This window comes from Apium graveolens, chromosome 6, assembly GCF_009905375.1.
Source record: "Apium graveolens cultivar Ventura chromosome 6, ASM990537v1, whole genome shotgun sequence".
In the NCBI taxonomy this organism is placed as follows: domain Eukaryota; kingdom Viridiplantae; phylum Streptophyta; class Magnoliopsida; order Apiales; family Apiaceae; genus Apium; species Apium graveolens.
Genome location: NC_133652.1, coordinates 277,868,297 through 277,882,837, shown reverse-complemented (window position 1 = coordinate 277,882,837; position 14,541 = coordinate 277,868,297). Strand labels below are relative to the sequence as shown.

Sequence of the window (14,541 nt, the reverse complement as noted above, 5' to 3'; positions counted from 1 at the left end):
CATCCTCTACTCCATATGATTTTATGAAACAGGAAGAGTGAGCATCTACATGCTTAGCAAGATATGCAATAATAATAAACTAATAAATAATAAAAATTGTATATCATAAAATAAGGATCAAAGTTTCAAAATATGACAAATAATATTCTGAAATATAATAATTCCATGAATCTAGTCATTTCCATCCTAGGTACCTTTGTGATGCCATCAACTACCATAAAAGAGTACCATTCTCCGCGTGAATCCTAGGCTCACCTGATCACGCCACATCATAAAATCACCAAACATTTTGATGCTAGCATATGTAACATATCCCAACTGACACATCACTTCACTTGAGCCAAATAATAAAATATATAATATCCGCACCTCGGATAAAAAATTTCAAATCATGGGCAACTCCCATGTTACTAGTCTCAGAGTAAGATTTGCACCGTTGAATGAATATTTTCGAAATTTGATTAATAAAATTCGAGCATCCAAATCAATGAATAGTGAAAGATAGTAGTAGGTCGAACGATAAATCGATCATAATTTGAAGAATACATTTTGTCACAAAAAAGGTAATGAACTACAATTGAAAATAGCGATATTCTCGAAATATTGAGAATAATCAATATTATGTAAGGGTTAGGTTGCTTGAACGATATAAAACCCTTGTTTGCTAAATTATAATAAAATTAAATATTCAAAGATGGCTCAGACGTTAAATAATAATAAGATTTTAGAAATTGACCTACGCGTATTTAGGTCAATGGTATCAGATGGTACAGAAGGTTGAATATAAGAAATATGTATCCAACTAATGATAATAAAATATGGTGGTTCAAAACTAATGAACTCGCCTAAAATTCAAGTCATCATTATTCGAAGAGATAAATTAAACAAATTAATATTCTACGTTGAAAGGGGATAGAATGTCCGCATTTATAAGAGATTTACAAAGAAAAAATATTTACAAGATAAATAAATATAAAATGAAATCAAATATATCCATAATAAACAATTCAGCATTTTAAAATTTAACAATATACTTTATTCAGAGTAAACTTGCCTTTGTTAAGAAGTACACGTTATTCACTATTTACTTTCATTAACATGACAATCTCTATTTTCGACTTAAATTTCTAATTAATAAATCAACAATAAATATTCAGTATAATTGAAAATAAAATGATTTTAATGTTCATAACGGGCCAACTCTAGTATTTATTCATAGACACTCATACTTATTTACCCTTTGCCTTTTTATAATAATATCTATTTTATCAAATTTTCACCCGAGTTAATAAATCATATTTTAAATTTATTCAACCAGCTCCATAATCTAATCTGAATATATTATGTAACATCATAATTATTCTTACTATTATATTATCTACTTTAATAATACTAATAATAATAGTTTAAATTATCAACTCATAAATTCTGATTTTAAATCCTTTACCCACTTTCATAATTTATCAACTTTTTTGGCTACTGTTGGAGATGGATGAAGATGCAAATATTCCCATCTTACTTGGGAGATCTTTCTTAGCTACCGCTGGAGCTAAAATTGACATGAAAAATGGAAGAACTTCAGGCTCCAAAAAATAATGGGACACCATTCTGTGGATGAGACAATCAATTGGGTGGATGCTGTAGAATGAAGTGATTTACATCAAAGGTAACATTTTATTATGTGAAGATCTAATTCAAGTTGTTCTTGACGCTGACATGGATGAAGAAAGTCAGAAGTGTACGGGTTACAAGAAACTTTTGGATGTAGCGCCTCTAGCTGTGCTTGATCATTCCATTGTGCCGAGTCATGAGGAAGTGAAGGAGAGTTCCACACCTTCTCACGTAGAACTAAAACCAAATCCTGCATATTTGAAATATGTGTTCATGGGCCTTAGTATTCTGTATCCTATTATTGTCAATGCTGATCCTAATGACATTCAAATTCAATTGTTGCTCACTGTTTTAAAAAAATATAAAAATGTCAATGGGTACACTCTTGATGATATTAAGGGCATTTAATACATCATGTTGCATGCATAAGATAATTATTGAAGATGAGAAACCCTCCTCTATTGAACTTCAACAAAGACTTAATCAGAATATAATGGAGGTAGTCAAAAAGGAAGTTTTAAAACTTCTTCTCGCGGGTATAATCTACCCTATCTCTAATAGTAAGTCGGTTAGCCCTGTGCATGTAGTTCCAAAGAAAGGAGGAATGATTGTGTCAATAATGATAAGGGTGAGTTGATTTCTACTAGAACCATGACAGATTGAAGAATATGCATTAATTATCAAAAATTGATTAAAACCACTAGAAAATACCATTTTCCTCTACCTTTTATTGATCAAATGCTTGAAAGGTTGGCAAAAAATTCTCTTTTCCGTTATTTGGATAATATTCATTTTTCTTACAAATTCCCATCCATCCAAACGACCAGGAAGAAATAACATTTATGTATCCTTATGGTACGTTTACATATCGTAGAATACCATTTGGATTATGTTGTGGCCTACCAACCTTCTAAGGATGAATGATGGCAATTTTCTCTTTGGCCCTTCATCTTTATGAATCAAGACCCGGCCCGGCTGATTTTATTGAAGATATATTGGATGTTTTTCTTGATGACTTCTCTGTATCTGGAATTTTATTTGACGCATGCTTACATAACTTGGAAAGAGTGTTACATAGATGTAAGGAAGTTAATCTAATTTAGAATTAGGAAAAGTGTCACTTTTTTAATCATAGGTAAAACGCAGCCGCAGTCGCTACCCTTTGGGTGCACACTAGGTAAACCCTACGGGCTCACGCAATAGCCTGCAAACCACGTGAACTAAGGTAAATCGCATTTAAGCGACATGCTCTGACTTAGGAGGCATAATCATAAATTCTCCTCCCATGTGATTTGAACTTGTGACCAAGAGGATTGTTGTCCCCTATTTAACCAACCGAGCCAACCCTTGCGGGCCGGGAAAAGTGTCACTTTATGTTACAAGAGGGAGTTGTTTTGTGTTATGTTATCTCAAAAAGAGGCTTCGAAGTCGATAGAGCTTGGGTGGTGGTTGCTGAGCGCTTACCACCCCCAACTTCGGTGATGGGAGTAAGAAGTTTTCTTGGGCATGCAGGATTTAACCTCTGTCTTATAAAAGATATTTCAAAAATCGCTCAACCTTTAACTGAACGCTTAGGAAAAGATGTCCTATTATTTTTAAAGATGCTTGCATTAAGGCTTTTGATAGGTTAAAGAAGGCAATTATCTCCGCTCCAATCTTGCAACCACCGGATTGGAACTTGCCCCTTGAGATCACGTGTGATGCAAGTGACCTAGCTATTGGTACAATCTAGGGTCAAAGAAAGAATGGCAAGATTCATGCCATATATTATAAAAGTAAGACCTTATATGGAGCTCAAATCAACTATGCAATAACTGAGAAGGAATTGATAGCAGTGGTGTACACTATGGAAAAGGTTTAATCATATCTTGTTGGTTCGAAGGTTGTTGTTCTCATAGACCATGCAATATTGAAATATTTTTTGAGCAATAAAGATGCTAAAACTCGTATTAATCATTAGATACTACATCTTCAAGAGTTTGATTTTGGAAATTAAAAAAAGAATGGAGATGAGAACGTGTTTGCCGATCATCGTTCACGCCTTGTTCTTAATGATAATGGCAGTAAAAATCTTTTAATTAATGATTTCTTCCCTGATGATCACCTATTTTCTCTGGAAAGTATTGAGGTTCCTTGGTTTATTAATATAGCTAACTATCTAGTTGTTGTACCATTCCTCATTGTTATTCATCAAAACAAAGGAAGAAATTTTTCTATGATGTGAAAGGGCACTTTTGGGTTGATCCTTTTCTTTATAAATCTTATACAGATAGAGTCATTAGAGGATTTGTTTGAAAAATTATGATTGCCTATATAATCTCATATTATCACGTGGTGGTCATGCAAGTACTACAAAAACTGCAACTAACATTCTTCAATTACCCTTAATCTTGTGACGTTGTAAAAAAATATTTCAGAAAAAATGAGATGCCTCTTAATAGTATACTTGAAGTTCAGCTTTTTGATGTTTAGGGAGTAGATTTTATGGGACCATTCCCTCCACCTTTTCAGAACAAATACATCTTGGTCATGTTGATTATGTTTCAAAGTGGGTTGAAGCCATTACAACCCCCACTAATGATGTTCGTGTTGTAAGCAAGTTCTTTAAGAAGACATTTTTTCCTAAATTTGGAGTGACTAGATTTTTCATTAGTGATGAAAAAAAACGCTTCTTGGAGAATTGATTTGAATCCATGTTGAAGAAATATGGAGTTCATCATAAGGTAGGACTTATTGGGACAACCCGGGTCAAATCCTGTAACAGCCCGCACTTCAAGACTATTAAGTCTAAATAAAAACTAATAAAAAATATAGTATATTTATCCAAAATCTCATTATAATAGTGACTATTACAAAAGCGCACCTAAAAGCGGAACTCCAAAAGTCAATCTACTCCAATTCTAAATACTTGAACTCCCAAGTTATCCAACTCGAATCTTAGATGAAGCCTGAAATTGTACGTAATGAGCTATACATCTCAACAAGAAAACAATCGATCCAACTAGTATGCATAACAACACGTACATATATAATAAATAGAACATCAAAGGCCCGGTGAATTGATACAGCCATCGGACATTCCAGAATGGAAGTGGGAATATCTTGCAATGGACTTTGTAGTTGGATTAGCGAGGACCAAGGCAAATCATGACGCTATATGGGTTATTATTGACAAATTGACTAAGTCAGCACATTTTCTTCCTATTAACGAGAGGTTCTCATCGGATAAATTGGTTAAACTATATCTGAAGGAAATTGTAGTTCGACATGGAGTTCCAGTGTCTATATTTTAGATAGAGATCCTCAATTTAATTCAAAATTTTGGAAAAGCTTTCAAGATTGTTTATGAACAAAGTAAAATATGAGCACTGCATACCATCCACAGACAGATGGTCAAAGCGAAAGGACAATTCAGACTATCGAGAACATGTTGAGAATTTGTGCTTTAGATTTTGAGGGTAGTTGGGATGAACATCTACCCTTGGTTGAATTCTCTTACAACAACAACTACCATGCAAGTATCGGAATACCGCCATATGAAGCTCTATATAGTAAAAGATGTAGATCTCAAATTTTTTAGGATGAAGTCGGTGAAAGAAAGATTTTGGGTCCATAATTGATTCAACAGATAAGAGAAAAAGAGGATCTCATTAAGAAAAGGTTAGTGACACCTCAAGATCGACAACATAAATATGCTGATCCTGCCAGAAAAGATATGGAATTTGAAGTTGGAGAAGCAGTAATATTAAATGGTTTCACCTTGGAAAGGCTTATCCAGATTTGGAAAGAAAGGAATGTTGAGTCCTCGCTATGTTGGACCTTTTGAAATTTTTTGGCGTGTGGAGAAAGTGGCATATGAGTTAGCTTTACCACCACACATGCAGCATATTCACAATGTGTTCCATGTGTCCATGTTAAAGCGATATTTTCCTGATTTTAATCATGTGATAGAGTATGAGCCAATCGAGATCCAGCCAGACTTGTCTTTTGTAGAGAGATCGGTACAAATTTTAAACCGACAAGAGAAAATGCTTAGGAATAAGTCTGTAGCCTTAGTGCGAGTTTTGTGGAGAAATCTCATGGTTGAAGAGTCAACTTGGGAGTTAGAAAGTGAAATGTTGTCTAAGTATCCTCATCTGTTTTCCTAAAAATAGATCCTGAGGACATAATCTTGTTAAGGGGGGAAGGATGTAATAACCGGTAAATTTTTGTGCATATTTTGTGATGTATATGATAAAAATTCCTAGTTTAATTAAAATTAAAAATGTGTTGCCATGATTTATTATGCAATAGGTATTAATTTAGTCCTGCAAGGGCCATGGTATTTTTCTAATAGTTAATAGGTGTTTTAAATGCAATTATATGAATTGAACCGCAACCTGGACGTATGTCAGATTACGTTTCTTCCATGTTACGTGTTAGAACTTGTTTTATAATTTTCCGTGCTTATTATCTGTGTTTTCAGGATTTGTATTAAATTTAGAAATTATTTCAGCTTCGTAAAATATATCGAACCGGGACCTGACCGGGACGTAAAAGCCCACAAAAATCCGTACATTTATTTTTAAAAAATCCAGGACTCTCCCAACAACCCGTATTTTCTTATTTCTAACGTGTACCTAATTTTCGGGGAATTTTATTATAATGATTGTAATTATGTATTAATTATATTTTAAAAACAATTCCCTGTAAAGTAATATTTTGGGCTTGTGATTTTAAATTATGAAATAAAAATAACATCAATTTATGATTTATCAGGATAAATTATTGAGTATAAAACGCCTCAATGTTTGTCTATATCATTTCATAAAAATCAAAAATAAAGAGATAAACACAGCTTCTTCTCTTATTTGATAAATCTCGAGAACCACTTTCAAAGAACCTTATTTTCTAATCGATACACCTAGCCATTTTGTTGATTTTGATTGTGTGATAAAGCTTGGACTGAGACGAATCATTCGATACCAAAATCGTGTTCTAAGGTACTATATTATGTTTGAACCTTGTTCGTCGTAATCGACGAATTTCAAATTAGTTATTTAATGATTGTTAGATCTTTTTGATTTTAGGACCATCTTTGTTATGATATAAACAACTGATTTGAGTATATAATTACAGTGATTGTGCTTGATTTAGTAAAAATTGAGTTTTAGTTTTATGTATAAGAATTTTTATTTTTTTCGAATTGATTCTTGATTGTTTGTTGATAAGATTAGCAGTAATAGTTTAGGGATTTTCGGGGCTTTAATTTCCGCTATTGAACGCTTGAATTGATTATTGAATCACTGAGTTTGGATTTCGAATCGGAAAAATTTAAGGTCAGAGGATTTTATGAACTTTCGGCCGGACCTTCGTTTTCCAGGTGGTTTAACGCCGTTTTTCGACTGGTAAACGAACCCATGAACTGTTGTAATGTTGGATTATTGATTATGGGGCTCGATTGGATTGTTCTGGACTGAATAAAGCCTCGCCGAAAAATTCCCCGGCAACCGGAATGTGGAAATTCCCGACACCGACGAGAATTTCCAGCAACATTCATACGAACCTGTTAGGGTTCTTCCTGACCCGAGTACTCAATTCCCTTGACCCGGTTTCAATCTTTATTTCCCATAATCAATTCTTAAAATCGGTTTGCACAGATTTTATTTTATAAAAAAAATCAAAATTCAATTTTTAAATTCCTAAAATCATTTTTAATTCCATAAATTAACTCGGATAATTATATAATAATAAATTGGATTAATTTTAAATTCCAAAAATTATTTAATTGTATTTTTTTCGAAATTCCAGATTTGTTTTAACTATTTATAATTTATTTTAATTAATTATTAAGGATTTAATTAATTGATTAATTCATTTACTCAATTAATTTTATTTATAAATAATAAAATAAAGTATAATTATTCATAATTAAGCCAAATAATTCCTAAAAATTATCTTTGAGCTTTTAAAAATATATTTGAGTATTTAAAAATCAATTTATAATTACTATTAATTGAATTATTCTTATTTTAATCATAATTAATAGACCGTTCATCTGTTTAATACGAAACGAACGTGTCTAGACCCAGAAAATTATTTCGCTTCCACTAAAAATACTTTCGAGACCCAAATCCTCTCATATCAAAGGGTCATTTGTTTTATGAGTCATTCTGAGTCGAATTCTTATCGAAAAATCCTTATTTTGACCCGATTTCAGTTTTAAAAATACCAAGACCTACCTTTTAATGATCTAACCTATATGTTATGGGAATAACGTGATTACATGTTACGTGATATGCATGCTATCTGTTTACAGCTTTCAATGCCCTGATTAGATGAATGATCGGGTATACGCTGAGACGTATAGACGTCATTCGAGTTTGTGTGGTTTATTAAGCAAATGTGTTTGATATATAGAATCAAGTCCAAGAGGGCAGACATGGTTATAAAAGTTAAGTTCAATCTTTGCATACCAGGAAAGTACTGCTGTCCTATTCCAATTTCAGAGTCGACAATTATTATATAGTTGAGATTGATATTGCTATTAGGTAAATCCTTTTGATACAGTACTTTCGAATACTCGTAGATTATTTGAGACAAATAATTCTAGTAATCGTTGTACTAGAATGTTAATTTCATTCCGGATACATAGTGGATCACTATGTTATTCTATTTCACTTTATACAGTGGAACTTGATAATGATATTTAGCGAATAACTAATCATTCTAGTTATTTCGCCATCAGTTGTTGAGATTACTCCGGACCATATCAAATGGGGAGTAGATTATGATAGGATATTTGTTTCAATTCCTTTATGACATAAATTTAGTCTTATTCGAAGATGCGTAAGTGGCCCGGGCGGACGGTCTAACATTAGGGCTTTGTGTTAACTGAAATATGTTAATACAATTTTGTCCTTTGGCAACAGTGTTCCTTTTATTAAAGTACATGTCGGTTGTGGCCGGTATATAGTTTTTATTTGAGTACTCGTGTTTCGGATCTGAATTATTTGAATTATGATCCAGCGCTGTCACAGTGGCTGATCAGCATGTGATAATGCATCTACCGGAATACTGTGATTCCCAATCTAAAAATTATTGTTTATTGTTTCATAAGCTTACTATTAGCTTCAGTGCTGTTCTTTCTTTATCAGCATAATACTATTGTTATGTTTTGGAGCACATATTTATACTGCTTGCTGAGCATTTCATAGCTCATACTTGTTTTATTATGATGATCTTTCAGAGAAGGCTTGAGATGCCTCGTTTGTTTCAAACTTCTAGGAAGAGGGTGCCTCTGGTGCATCCTCGGATCTTTAGGTTTCATGTACCCCAGTAGCAGCAGGTAGGAATTGGGAGTTGGTGTAGTTTGTACATTAGTTTGTAGTGTAATAATAACAATGAATTGGTTGGTAAAACTTATTATACTTTTGAGGATTACCATAACTTCATGTAGAGGTTATCCTAATCAGGTTTGTAGTTGTAATAACTGATGGTTTGTGATAGTTTCTATTTCATATTATAATATGTGCTCGATCAATATGCATGCAAGGGTCATAAATAGTATTTTAATTTCGCTGTGTATATTATTTCTTAGTTTATCAGTTAGTGACCTCCAAATCCAAACCCCGGAATTGGAGGGCGTCACAGAGTTCCACGCCTTCTTAGGTAGAACTAAAACCATATCCTGTATATTGAAATATATTTTCATGGGCCCTGGTAATTCGTATCATGTTATTGTCAATGCTGAGCTTGATGACATTCAAATTGAGTTGTTGATCTTTATTTTGAAATAACAAAAAAATATCATTAGGTACACTATTGATGATATTAATGGCTTTATCGATCATTATGCATGCATAAGATAATGCTTGAAGACGAGCAAACCTCCTCTATTGTACCTCAACGAAGACCTAATCCTAATACGATGGAGGTAGTCCAAAAGAAAGAAAGTTTTATAAACTACCCTATCTCTAATAGTAAGTGGGTTAGCCCTGTGTACGTGGTTCCGAAAAAAGGAGGAATGACCGTGGTCAATAATGATAAATATAAGTTAATTTCTACTATAACGAAGAAAGGGTGGCGAATGTGCATTGGTTATCGAAAATTGAATAAAGCCACTAGATAAGACCATTTTCCTTTCCCTTTCTATTGATCATATGCTTGAAAGGTTGGAAAAACATTCTCTTTTCTGTTATTTGGATGGATATTCATGTTATTAAAAAATGAATAAAGCCACTAGATAAGACCATTTTCCTCTCCCTTCTATTGATCAAATACTTGAAAGGTTGGCTAAATATTTTCTTTTCTGTTATTTGGATATATATTCATGATTCTTACAAATTCCCATCCATCCAAATAACGAGGAAAAAATGACTTTTAAATGTCTATATGGAACATTTACATATCATAGAATTCCATTTGGATTATGTTATGCCCCACCAACCTTTCAACGATATATGATGCAGTAGGCCATAAGTGGCCTGATGCAATACTTATTAAAAAATGTTACAAGCATTTCGTTACAGTAGCTATGAATTTTTTCTATTATAACACTACTAATTTAATGTTACAATAGCTCTAAAGCTAGCGTTGCATTGAAGTGACAATGTTGCACAACATGTAACATGTTACAATAAATATATTTTTTAAAAAAAATACAATTTAAGAGTATTTATACTTTCATAAATTTAGAATTATTATTATATTTAGGATTATTAATGACTATCAAATGTCATATATAATATTATGAAAAAAATATAAATTTAATATATTTCATTTTTGAAACAGGTAATATTATATTGACATTTTTTATATATATAAAATCATATAAGAAATGATTTTATTAAATAAAATATAAATTAAAAATTGCAGTTATCTAGATAAAAATTGCAGTTATCTAGATGAAATATTTGGACAGTAACATTTCCACCTAAACTGAAACACCGACCCCCCCAAACCCCCGACTTCGACAAGAAGTACTCTCTTTATATCTCAAACTCTTTCAGTACACTCTCTCTTCAAACACTCTCTCTCTATTGCAACATATAGATCGTGTTGTCATAAGTGGTTGAATATATTTTTTTTAATTTAAAATTAAATTTATCTTTAAAAGTAGTATATTTGAATAAAATAGTTTGTAGAGTTTCTTGGAAAGTGAAAGCCCAAAATATAAACAAATTATTCTTATATTTATAGATTTTGGAATATTTTATTATTATTTAAAATTAAATGAATATATTTTTTGTAATTAATTTAATAAAAAAAATTACTTGATATCACTAAAGTATTTTATAAAAAATAACACCCTGTATTACTATTACTTTTTCATAAATTAATTAATTTCATAAATTAATGATAATATTCATAATGTGTATGATTTAAAAAATATTATAAAATTTTTAAAATTAAAAAATAAATTGATATGAGCTGGACTGCTGAAAAATTAGATTGAGCGGCTAAATTTTAGACAGATAAATAGAGTTTGGAAGTGTCCCATAATTTAGACAGACTCCTGTTTATTTTGTTGGTGGATTAAAGTCTAGCCCAATATTGCACTTTCCTGTTGTTTGGTGCCTGGTTTAGAAATGAAACTATCACAATCGTGTGGTAAAATTGCACAAGAAACGAATTCCAATGCTATTTCGACACCATTGTTCAAAATTTCTGGACTATCTCGCTATTATGTAAAACTAGAGAAGATCTTCATCGGAAATCAATCTTTTGAGTTGAAGCTTAAGAAAGACGCTGGAGGTCAGGATGAAGGTTTTAACATAAATATTGATTCTAGGACTACTTTGACACACCTTTTCGGTAGTCATATTATGAAGGCATTCTATCCGCGTTGGTTGCTGCTATCCGACTGGAAACCTGAAGAGATCCAGAGGGCATTTTGACCTTTGTTATATAACTAGCTCAAATACATTCAAGAAATGTTTGTTAATTATTTTATTGGATTTTTCATTTATCAAGGTTTAAATTACATTCATTAAGGCTAAGCACAAACACTGTCTCTTAATTCCCTTTGATGAAGTTTCTAATATAGTATATGTTGGAATTGTACCCTGTTGCACTAATATTATCATTTTAGTTAATTCTTTGGTTGCTTAAAGTGGCAGATTTTAGCAGTTCACTAAAACAAGAATATGTCAGTTGCTGAACTGCTTTTAATTTTTGGTTGTAGATCACTGTTGAAGATGGAAATACACTGGTAATTCAAAGCAACGGAAAGAGGAAGGGCGAAGATGGGGAACAAGAGTGCATGTACCTAAAGCTGGAAAGAAAACTATACCTCAAAAACTGTTTAGCAGTTCAAACAAAAGGTAAATTTTATTTAGTTTGGAGTTATAATTGAATCCATATTAGATAATAGAGAATTCAAGTTCATTCTCCTGTGTATCGCAAAATCAACAGAGACTGTTGTGCAATCCATTTGTGATGGCATAAACAAATGATCCATATTGATTTATGAATATAATTACATTCTGTTACGGGCGACTTGTACTAGTATTAAGCAGTGGACTGATTTAGCAATAGATGACAAATTGGTATGTGCAAATCATAAAGTTTGAGTTGGAGTTCTTAACATTCTTGTAATTGGAATGAATTCCTAGTTCTGGTCAATCAAACCCCTCAATAAAAACTAATACGTGGAAAAATGAACTATTTCAAAATACCATGAATAAAATCCCCTCAATATAATACTAAGCCAATTTTTTTTTCTATAATTACTTAAGCATTGTTTGTTTTTGGTTCGTAGGAGATTTTGGGAAGGACCTTCGTCAAATGGGCCTAAAATAATTGCAGCCAGCGGCTATTGAGTAAAAGGAAAATATTTTTCAAGGACAAGACAGTTTATAGTAAAAGCTGAATACCACAATTGAAGCTCTCTGAGGTTGATAATTGTGTTCAAATACACAACCACATACATAGATTGTAGTACATGTTACAGAATTTAATATAGTTCTTAATGATATTTTGAATGTAGCTTTTATAAAACTTGATTCATCTCTCTATAATGATTCATGAGTTTTATTTTTATTTAATTTAATTTGAGTTTTAAATTATGGATTTAAATATTTGTCAATTTATTATTATATTTAGGAAAATTTAAAGAAAATAAACAAAAAACTATTAAATATGAATATTGATACCCTGTTAGGGCCCACATGTAGGGCCCATTTTTTTTAGTTAGTATACCTATTGTAACACCAAGTATGTGTTGATATACTTTGAAAATCCTGTTGCAATTGATATCTATAGTAACATATTTTGCCATTTTGCTATAGATTGACACTCATGTAAGGTTATATACCTATAGTGATGGCCTTAGATCCAACACCAAAAAAGAGTTGAAATAGACCTATTTTTGTCTATAGCAACATTTTTAGGGGTCTATAGCAACACATTTTTGGTGTTGGTTAAAGCCATCTATGGCGTAGTGTCTCCGAATTGAAAATCCACAGCTTTGAATCGAAAAATTAAAATGGTATTTGAATACACAAACAAACACTATACCTCTGGTTAGGGTTACTAACATCTTTTCTAAATTTGCAGGAATTTAGGGTTTCAAAGATTGGGGCTTTTCCTATTTCTTTAATTAAGTGGTAAATACACACATAGCTCTTTTACTTTTCATATTACTCTAATTATGTGGTAAATACATTCATATTGCTCTAATAAATTAGTTTCTCAGTATAAATTGTTGGATCTTTTCATTTTAGGCGATTGGGTCTAAGCCGTTGGATCTTTGTTTAAGCCAATTGGGTCTAAATTTGGGTCTAAGATGTTGGAGCTTTGTTTGGTTATAATATCTATCAAGGTATTTTTATGTTCTCTTTTTATGGGTCTGGTGAATTATTGATGAATTGAATAGTTATTTTTCTCGACATCGTATCTGCTTTAGAGACATATGATGAGTATGTCAAGCAAGGACTTCCATTACCCTTAGTAACCGTACTTAAAACAAATCTTAGTAACCCATTTTTTATTTACGGATATTTGCAGGGGTCATGGATATATTGTTCGTGATGATGTTTGTGAGGTAACAATTTTCGGTGCCATCTTCCCCTCCAAAATATGATGTCTACAGAGCATTAGTTTTTCTCTATACTGTATATTAAGATGCTTTCTTATGCTGGACTTTCTTGACTGATTCGTGTTGTCTTCTCCATCGTGTGCTTGCACTCCTATTCTACTTGTCCACCTCTCATCTATTTTACTCGGATTCGGATATGAAGTGTGGATCTAACCCACATCCGAGATATGAAGTGAAATATATGAAATTTTTGACTCTGCTTCATTAATTAACAAATAAATGTTTATGACATATGTCATAACAAAAATTATAAAATATCTTAAACTAAACATATTTTGCAAGGACTTTGCAACATAGGCATATTCTTCTATTATTTTTATCTACTTTTTTATTTTATTTTCTTTGTTTATCTATCTTCTTCTCATAAGTTCCTCACCTGTGGCCTCTAATTTGGTCAAAGTGTACATATTTTAGTAAAAAATCCAACTAATCGACACACAACAAGTGTTGTGTTCATGACTGATATGGTCTCTATATTTCGTGGCAAGGCAGCACCATAGATAATCTCCCAGGATAGAACTTCACCCAATAAGGCAAGCGCATATACTGAAGATATTACTGAACTCTTACCTGGATCAGATTTTAAATTCCATAAAAAATATATAAAGTGAAAATAATTTGTAGTCGGATTAAACAAAAAAGTCCAAATTTATAGATTTTAAAATGGAATTCTCATTCTAACTAATAAACCGTAAGAAACATATATTTGAATGATAGTTATTGAAGAGAATATTCAAACCTAAATTTAGGGAATAGTAATATTACGTTGTTAAGGAAGCAAGACTAACCTGGTTTGATAAGAAGGATTAACCTGCTCCAGAAAGGTAAGATCCTGGTATCCGACTATTATT

At 32.0% G+C, this 14,541-nt stretch overlaps 1 long non-coding RNA gene across 1 annotated transcript; it reads left to right on the top strand.

The window, feature by feature from the left end:
- The first annotated feature begins 6,481 nt into the window (after positions 1–6,481).
- On the top strand, positions 6,482–13,763 carry LOC141668717 (uncharacterized). The gene is made up of 6 exons (XR_012553165.1): positions 6,482–6,593; positions 11,777–11,915; positions 12,353–12,487; positions 13,150–13,199; positions 13,317–13,414; positions 13,600–13,763. It is a non-coding gene; the product is annotated as an uncharacterized LOC141668717 (long non-coding RNA).
- The last annotated feature ends 778 nt before the right edge of the window (positions 13,764–14,541 follow it).